The sequence below is a fragment of the Ipomoea nil genome, unplaced genomic scaffold (assembly GCF_001879475.1).
Source record: "Ipomoea nil cultivar Tokyo-kokei standard unplaced genomic scaffold, Asagao_1.1 scaffold0268, whole genome shotgun sequence".
Classification (NCBI taxonomy): Eukaryota; Viridiplantae; Streptophyta; class Magnoliopsida; order Solanales; family Convolvulaceae; genus Ipomoea; species Ipomoea nil.
Genome location: NW_017616696.1, coordinates 1 through 9,062, shown reverse-complemented (window position 1 = coordinate 9,062; position 9,062 = coordinate 1). Strand labels below are relative to the sequence as shown.

The following is a 9,062-nucleotide window of genomic DNA, read 5'->3' as shown; positions in this document are numbered from 1 at the left end:
AAAGTTTGGCTTTAGGCCTTTGCGCCAAAAGCCCAAAAAAATGTGGCCTGTGGCGCAAAGGCCCGAAGTTTGGCCTTTGGCCTTTGCACCAAGAGCCCTATAATAATAATAATAATAATAATAATAATAATAATAATAATAATACTTCGTAATATTCACGGTTAGAACTTAGAACCGATGGTTTCGGTTGAAACTGCTTGTTCAAAATCGGAACCGGAATCTTAATATAAGGTTTTGGTTCCGATTTCACCATCAAAGAAATTGGAACCGGAACCTTGGTCACCCCTACTCATGGAGAGGGAAGAGAAGTATTTTTATTCAATGAGTTGAACATAGATTGTTATGGTGTGCAACCGTGTGCACCATGCATGGTGCGCACGTGTTTAAATTCATAATTTTTATACTGTAGATTCATAATTTCTATACTACAAATTCATAAAATCTATATTGTAGATTCATGATTTCTAAATCGTAGATTCATAATTTCTATACAGTAGATTCATAATTTCTATACTGTAGATTCATAATATCTGTACTGTAGATTCATAATTATGTACTTAGATTCATAATTTCTAAACTGTATAGTTATCAAATTATGAACATATAGTTATGTGATTTGTGAATACAGAGTTCCACAATTGAGACTCTGAACATCGAAAATTATGAAGATATAGCTCTATAATTATGAACATATATTTATAAAATTATGAATCTACAGTATAGATTTTATGAATCTACAGTATAGAAATTATGAATCTATAATATAGAAATTATGAATCTAGACATGTCTGTACCATGCATAGTGCACACGGTTGTACAGCATAATTTGCCGCTGAACAGACATTGGGCTCAAGTAGTAACAACTTTTAATTAAAACATTCACTGAATAACAAAAAATTAAAGCCCAACTCTCAATCATTTAAAGAAGGACTAATAACAAATTAAAAAGATTAACTAAAGATACATTAACAAATTAAAAATAACAAAAATACCTGCAATTCTGCAAAGAATAATAAGATTAACTAAAATACTAATAAAAATATTGTTCATCACTATAGTAGTCTCCGCCCAACAATAGTTTATCATCTTCCCTTTCCAATGCAAAAGCAAAGTTGATTTCTTAATCAATTCTCTTAATAATTGCTCAAGATTTCTATTTGGAAATAAACTTCAATCATATATGTTTTTTTTTAGGAAATGGTTAAATAGACCCTTGAATTTTACTTAAAAGTACAATTAGACCTTTGAACTTTAAAAAAAGTGCAATTAAACATTCAAACATGTCAAAATGAGTCAAATAAGTCAAATTTACCGGTAAACAACAGGTAAATTATTGACGTAGACCACTGTTGGCCGCCACTAATCACTGTTCACCAACGCTAAAAAAAAAATGACAGAATGTCAAATAGGCTCATCTACTACTGCGAAGTTCTCAATTCCCACCACAAACTAAATTAAGTGTCAAATAGGCCTATCTACCAGCTAAATTTGTTCAAATAGCTTCTTTTTTTTTTTTTTTTTTTTTTTTTTTGCAGGTTGCCTATTCAATTATTAAAAAAAAAAAAAAAAAAAAAAAAAAAAAAAGAATTCCAGCCACGGCTGTCCGCGCCAAACAGCCGGTGGCTGAAATTCGTTTATTTATTTTAATTTTTATTAATATTTTTTTAATAATTGAATAGGCAACCTGCAAAAAAAGTCAATCGAACAAATTTAGGTGATAGATGGGCCTATTTGACACTTAATTTAGTTCGTGGTGAGAATTGAGCACCTCGCAGTAGTAGATGGGCTATTTGACACTTCTGCCAAAAAAAAAAAAAAAACAATTTCCTCCGGAAAGACAATTTCCGGTCGTCTTCTCCCGGAGATCGAGGCGACGTTCGGTCATCCTCTCTACTGGAGAAGACGACCAGATCTGGTCGCCTTCTCCTTCTCCAATGGAGAAGGCGACTGATGGTCGTCTTCTCCGATTGAGAATGCCTTGATTTATTTTTTTTTTAATTTTTATCGTCGCTGGAATTTTTTATTCGTCAAAATATCGTCGGAATTTTAAATGACCGGTTATTCCAGGTGAATAACTGGCTACTGGGTTTAGACGCCCCCAAAATGACAAGTTCAAGTGTTTAATTGCACTTTTTTAAAGTTCAATGACCTAATTGCACTTTTGAGTAAAATTTAAGGGTCTATTTGACCCTTTTTATTTATTTATTTATTTATTATTATAATTAACGCTCTTTGTTGAAATGCACCAAAAAAAGCGCTCTTTGTTGAAAACGCACTTTCAAACTATTTATAGTTTTATTAAATAAACGAAACTACTGAACCAACTTGGTTAGCGTGAGTGGACGTGCACTCTCATCTCTTATGAGAGGTCGAGCGTTCGAACCTCCTCTTGTATGAAAAAATCAATCTGAAACTACTAAATGCTTCACAACTTCTATACATAACTTGATTAAAAAATTAAAAAATGATGGGCCACCCCTTCCTGGGGGGGGGGGGGGGGGTTAACCTAAAACAGGCCCTTCATCTCACGCGGTGACGCCACCCCCTTCCCCCTCCTTCTCCATTGTAGAGGGGGGAAGGGGAGGGGTGTCCTCCTTTGTCTTCGTCTCCAGTGGGGGGTAACCTGAAACAGGCCCTTCATCTCACGCGGTGACGCCACCCCCTTCCCCCCTCCTTCTCCATCGTAGAGGGGGGAAGGGGTGGCCGGCGCCGGCGTATCCACGTATGTAGATAACTTGATGAAATAGACTCCGTCGTAGAGGGGGGAAGGGGTGGCCGGCGTCGGCGTTTTATTATTATTATTATTATTTAAAATGTCAACCCTCCATCCACGTTAGCAGACAACTTGGTGAAATAGATACTAATATGCTATCCGGTGAAATTGCATACACTTAAAGTGTTCAGTGGTCTAATTACATTTTTTTTTCTGTTTGGTGGTCTAATTGTATTTTCAGATTACGTTAAATGATCAATTTGGACTTTATTCCTATATTAAAAAAATATATATAATAATCTTGACGTATAGATTTTCATTATTTTGACTTTAAACCTTGAATAATATTTTTGCAAACATCATTGAATAGTACACCCACAAAACAATTTGAACAAGTAATGAATTGACTATGGATCTGCTAACTGAAACCCCATTATTATTAAAATATAAAATTATGAAATTAAATCACAATACAAATTATTACTTGGACAGTACGCAATCCATCTCCCTATAAATTCATGGCAAAGCATAAACCCAATAGAGAAGTTAAAATATGGCTAATAATTTTTGTGTTCATGTGTTTGCCTTGGCCTTGCTTGCCAGCTTTTGTAACTCGGTGCATTCTTCAGCCCTCAATGAACGCCACGTAGCACTATTTGTGTTTGGAGACTCGTTATTTGATTCTGGCAACAATAACTACATTAATACTACTAATGATTTCAGGGCTAATTTTCGACCATATGGTGAAACATCTTTCCCCTACCCTACTGGTAGGTTTTCAGATGGTTTCCTCATTCCTGATTTTATTGGTAAGTCTACACTTATATTGTAAAAAATAGATCATATATTGTATTATTTTGAGTGTTCCGATTTTATGGGTTTTTTTTTTTTTTTTTTTTTTTTTTTTTTTTTTTTTGGGTTAAAGCCAAATTTGCAAAGCTACCATTAGTTCCGGCGTATTTCCGGGTGAAGTATGGACCATTTATTAATGGAGTCAACTTTGCATCAGCTGGCGCCGGTAATCTTGCTGAAACCTTTTCCGGCAAGGTAGGTGATATGATCTTTCTTTCAATTCTTAGAGGAATTCATACCTTAAGCAAAGTGATGTATATATAATATGTGTGTTAGTTTGTAATCCGTAAGTATATATTTGTTATGATAAGTTATACATAATTCCATAAGATAAAATTATAGGGACAAAAATCTTACATAAAAAAGACTGCTAAAAATCTTTCAATTTCTATTTGAAAATGGACTTTTTTGGTCAGAAATGAGGCTTACTACCAATTTACCAACTAAATTGGAGATTCGGAAAAACATTCTTCGGATTATCCGTCCAACACCAATATTTGGTCGAAAATAGCGGCCAACAGATCAAAGTTTCACAGAAAATTTGAACAGATAAGGCATCATGTTAAAACATTATTATTGAAATTTCTGACCAACACTATGTGTTGGAAAGAATTTCCTTCCAACAGTTCCTTTCACCATCCAATATGACAATACAATATATATTTTATTATTGTAGTAAATTAAAGTAGTTATAGGTCTAAATTAAAATATTATATAAATAGTATGAGTTCAATTCTTACTAATAATACATTGTTTTTTTTTTATTATTTAATAAGATAAAGTAAAATAACAAATAAGATTTATTAAATCTGTCCTGAGGAAAAAAAAAAAAAACTAATTGTATGTGTAATTGTTTATACAATTTGAAAACAGAGAGTAAAAAATCAAAATTTAAAAAATTGCAGAATTAAAGTCAATGTTGATAAAAGCAAACAATGGACCCCCATGAGGATATGAAAAGAATATAATTAAAATAGTAGAGAGGTGATGACCGATCATAATAATGTAATATATATAGTTTTTTTTTTTTTTTTTTTTTTTTTTTTTTTTTTTTTTTTTTTGCTAAAGATCATAATATAGTTAATTACTATTTACTAATAACTATTATAAGAATTTAATCCCTATATTATTTAGTTTCTTATTAATAACTATTATAAGAATGTAATCCCTATATTATTTTTTTTTTTTGAATGCTAATCCCTATATTATTTAATTTCTTTTTAAATCACAACATATCAAGGCTTCAAACTTTATAATTTAATAATATTAAGTCAAAATTCTTTAGCTATAGGGCCAAAACTCGTTAGGATGAGTTTTCTATCACTTTGTAAGAGGCAGTTAGTCATAGTTTGTTTGAAAGTGTTTTTCTGATTCTTATACTTCATTGTAGTGGTTTACTCATCAATTGTATGTAATAAAGTTTCTTTTGTATGGGATAACTTCATTGGTCAGGCCATTGACCTGGTAATCAGAAGGTTATAAGTTTGACTCCTAATTATAACAGCCTATTAGCATAGTATTTTTTGTATGGAGCAACCCCAGCTAAGTTAGTCAAACTATTGATCTCGTAATCAGAAAGTTACAAGTTTAACTCTTAATTGGAGTGACTTATTGACTTTATTGGTTTGAGTCGGTCAACATTTTTGGCTCTCTGCACACTGCAGTCCTTTGCTGGCTAGGGACACAATACACGATATATTCAGTGCACACTCTCAAGTAGCGACCGTAGTTTTGAATGTAAAAATATTCATGAACTAATAATTACTTATTTGATGCGATCAGGTAATTGATCTTAAAGCGCAGTTGGGAATATTTCAAGAAAGTTTCAGGACACTTGAAGCAAGAGTTGGGGACTGAGAGAAGAAAAGAATTGCTCTCTAATGCTGTTTACATGTTTAGCATTGGCAGTAATGACTACACTAGCACTTTAGCATCAAACTCCAGCCTTTTCAATTCACATACCAAGAAGGAATACGTGGATATGGTGATTGGCAACTTCACAACTGTTATTGAGGTGTTATAATCTCAACAATTTTTTAATTACATGCACAAGAATTTCAATCAATTTCTCAAATTAAATAATCTAGATTATTCGTAGGGATGACAATTTGTCTCGTCTCCGACAGAGATCCCCGATCCATGCTCCGATGGTAATAGGGATGGGGAAAAGTTTCAAAGAACGGGAACAGAGACGGGGAATGTATGTAATTCCTCATCGGGGACAGGGATACCCCTCCCCGTCCCGTCCCCAAATAATTATTATAATTAATATATATATATATATATATATATATATATATATATATATATATATATATATATATATATATATAATTAGGTTCTGGTGCCGTTGTGCAGTTAAATCTGAGCCAATGATCTTGCTTAAATCAAGGTCCAGGATTACCAAAATTTTAAGGAAAAAAAAAAACGCGGTGGCAATTTGATAATTTTTGTATCTAAATCAAATTTAAGGTGCGTGGGTTTTGTGCTTAAGGTGTGTGAGTTTGTACTTAAGGTGTGTGGGTTGTGTGCTTAATGTGTGTAGTTGTTGAAACTTAAGGTGCGTGAGTTATGTGCTTAAGGTGCGTGGGTTATGTGCTTAATGTGAGTAGTTGTTGAAACTTAAGGTGCGTAATTTTTCCTCTTAAGGTGCGTTGTTTTCTTTTTAAGGTGCGTGATTTGTATAATTAAGGTGCGTCAGTTGTGTAAAACTTAAGGTGAGCCATTTTAAAACTTTAGTTGCGTGGTTTGTATTTTTAAGGTGCTTTGTTGTGTGCTTAAGGCGCACGGTTTGTGTACTTAAGGTGAGTGGTTTGTGTTCTTAATGTGCTTTGTTTGTGTGCTTAAGGTGTGTGGGTTGCATGTGTACTTAAGGTGCGTCTACTGCACGGGAAGCATCACTCGCACCTGAACCCTTCCATATATATATATATATATATATATATATTTATATATATATATATTATATATATATATATATATATATATATAATTTTGTTTTATTTATTTATTTATTTATATATTAATGTTTTAAATTAAAACTTTAATTTTTAAAATTAAAAATTACACTAATTTTAAAATTTTGACTAAGAGTTGACCGGGGACGGAGAATTTCCGTCCCTGCTTAATTCTCCGCAGAAACAGAGATGGAGACTATTTTCAATTCTCCGCTGGGGATGAAAACGAAATCAAGGTTTCAGGGACAAGGACGGGGACTATAACCCCGCACTTGCATCGCCCCGATGTCATCCCTACATCAGTGTGTTAATTATTTTAATTTATGGCCATATATTTTAACAGGAAATATACAAGGAAGGTGGAAGAAAATTTGTGTTTTTTTCAGTGGGGCCTATAGGATGCAAACCATCTACTAGGGCTCTCAATATTCTACAAACAAACAGCAGTGGTTGCCTGGGGAATCTCCAAACCTTGGCCAACATGCACAACGAGGCTCTACAAAATATGATCACCAATCTAAACAAGAATTTACAAGGATTCAAGTATTCCTACTTCGATTTCTTCGCATTTGCCACATACGTATCTAATAACCCATCAAAATATGGTATGTTTTATTTGGCAAATTATATATGGACTAGGTCCACATTGTATTGTGGACTTTACTCCAAAATGACATTCGGAGTATGTGTTTACAGTTAATAAATTATGTGTTTGTAACAAATTAAAAACACATAATATGTTAATTACAGGCACATAATATGCTAACTGTAGGCACATAATATGCCGTTAACATTTTACGTGCATATAATTAAACATATTATTTATGTGTCTGTAGTTAACATAATTTATTAACTGAAGATACATAATATGTTAATTGCAAACACATATAATTTTTTATCTAGGTTTCACAATATAATGTGCACCCCTGGTCCATGGTTTTAACAATTAGAGTTAATACCCGATTTCGTAGGGATGGCAACGGGGCGGGGCGGGGGCGGGGAGTATACTCCCCGTCCCCGTCCCCGCTACCCCGACCCTGTCCCGTCCCCGCCCCCCGGCGGGGATTTGGAAAAATTTCCCATTCCCGTCCCCGCGAGGAATTTCGGGGACGGGGAATCCCATCCCCGATCAACCCATAGTTAAAGTGTCAAATTAGTACAAAAAAAAAAAGAAAATTTAAATAATACTCCGTATATAATATATTCGAATATATACATGTAAGTATATGTTTTATGCTTAATTCAACATTTAATATTCAATAATATTGAATACACAGTACACAATATATGATTTATGTTTACTGTTTAAATTAAAAATTTAAATATAAGTATGAGTATATGACTTATCTATGCCACATGCAGAAGCAGAAATTCCAATAATCTAATTCTAATTACTAATATATATTATATATATATATATATATATATATATATATATATATATATATATATATATATATATATATTTGGGACGGGGCGGAGCGGGGAGGGGTATCCCCGTCCCCGTCCCATCCCCCGCCGGGGAATTTGTAAAGTTCCCCGTCCCGTCCCGATCCCCGAATTTTTTACCCGTGGAACGGGGACGGGATCCCCGACGGGTACGGGGCACATTGCCATCCCTACGATTTGGTCCCTCGACTATTATGATTTCACCGGCCACTTTGGTCCTCAACTTTCAAACTTTCTCAATTTCATCCCCAACTATGCAATTGTTAGCTAAAATGGTCCTAAAAAGAACTATTTTGGTTTGGACAAAGGACTATTTTAGGTAAAAATTGCATAGTTAGGAATGAAATGAACACGTTTGAAAGAGTACCAAAGTGATAAAAATTCTAATAGTCAAGGAACCAAATTTGGTATTAATTCTAACAATTATATTGCAGTAAATAAGTAGAAAAAAAATATTTCAGTAAATAATTATATATCATAATGATATATCACCGAGTATTGATATTCCCACACCAATATTATTGTTTTTGGGTATGTTATAAGGTTTCAAAGATACGAAACAGCATGCTGTGGGAGTGGTCCATTTAGGGGATTCCCGAGCTGTGGAGGAAAAGGGCAAATAAAAGAGTACGAATTATGCTCCAACGTTGAAGACTATCTGTTTTCGACTACGCTCACGCCTCTGAGAAGACCAATTGGATTTCCGCTACAGAACTATGGGAAGGAACCCACTTATGTTGCGCCTAACAATGTCAAGCTCTTGTTTCAGCTCTAGTTAACGCTCAACTATATGCAATATAAACATCTCAAATTACTCTTCCAATAAATATACCACTTTAATTAGTGATTTAATGTTTCAAGTGGTTATGATAAATAATTAAAGGTTGTGTTAGGAACCTTGTATTAGGATTTTGATGATACCAATGTAATGAAGAAAGTAGACCCCTAACTCTTTCGTTTTTTGTATCGCTACTTTCGTTCTAGACGAAAGTTGCCATAACTCATATGTAATTCGTGTTAAGCTAGAACAAACACACGAAAAGAGTTATGAATAGAAGATAGGCTGATCAAGACGAAAGAAGACTCCACAG

General features: G+C 33.7%; 1 pseudogene; it reads left to right on the top strand.

The window, feature by feature from the left end:
* Window positions 1-3,246: 3,246 nt before the first annotated feature.
* On the top strand, window positions 3,247-8,630 carry LOC109153675 (annotated as a pseudogene).
* The last annotated feature ends 432 nt before the right edge of the window (window positions 8,631-9,062 follow it).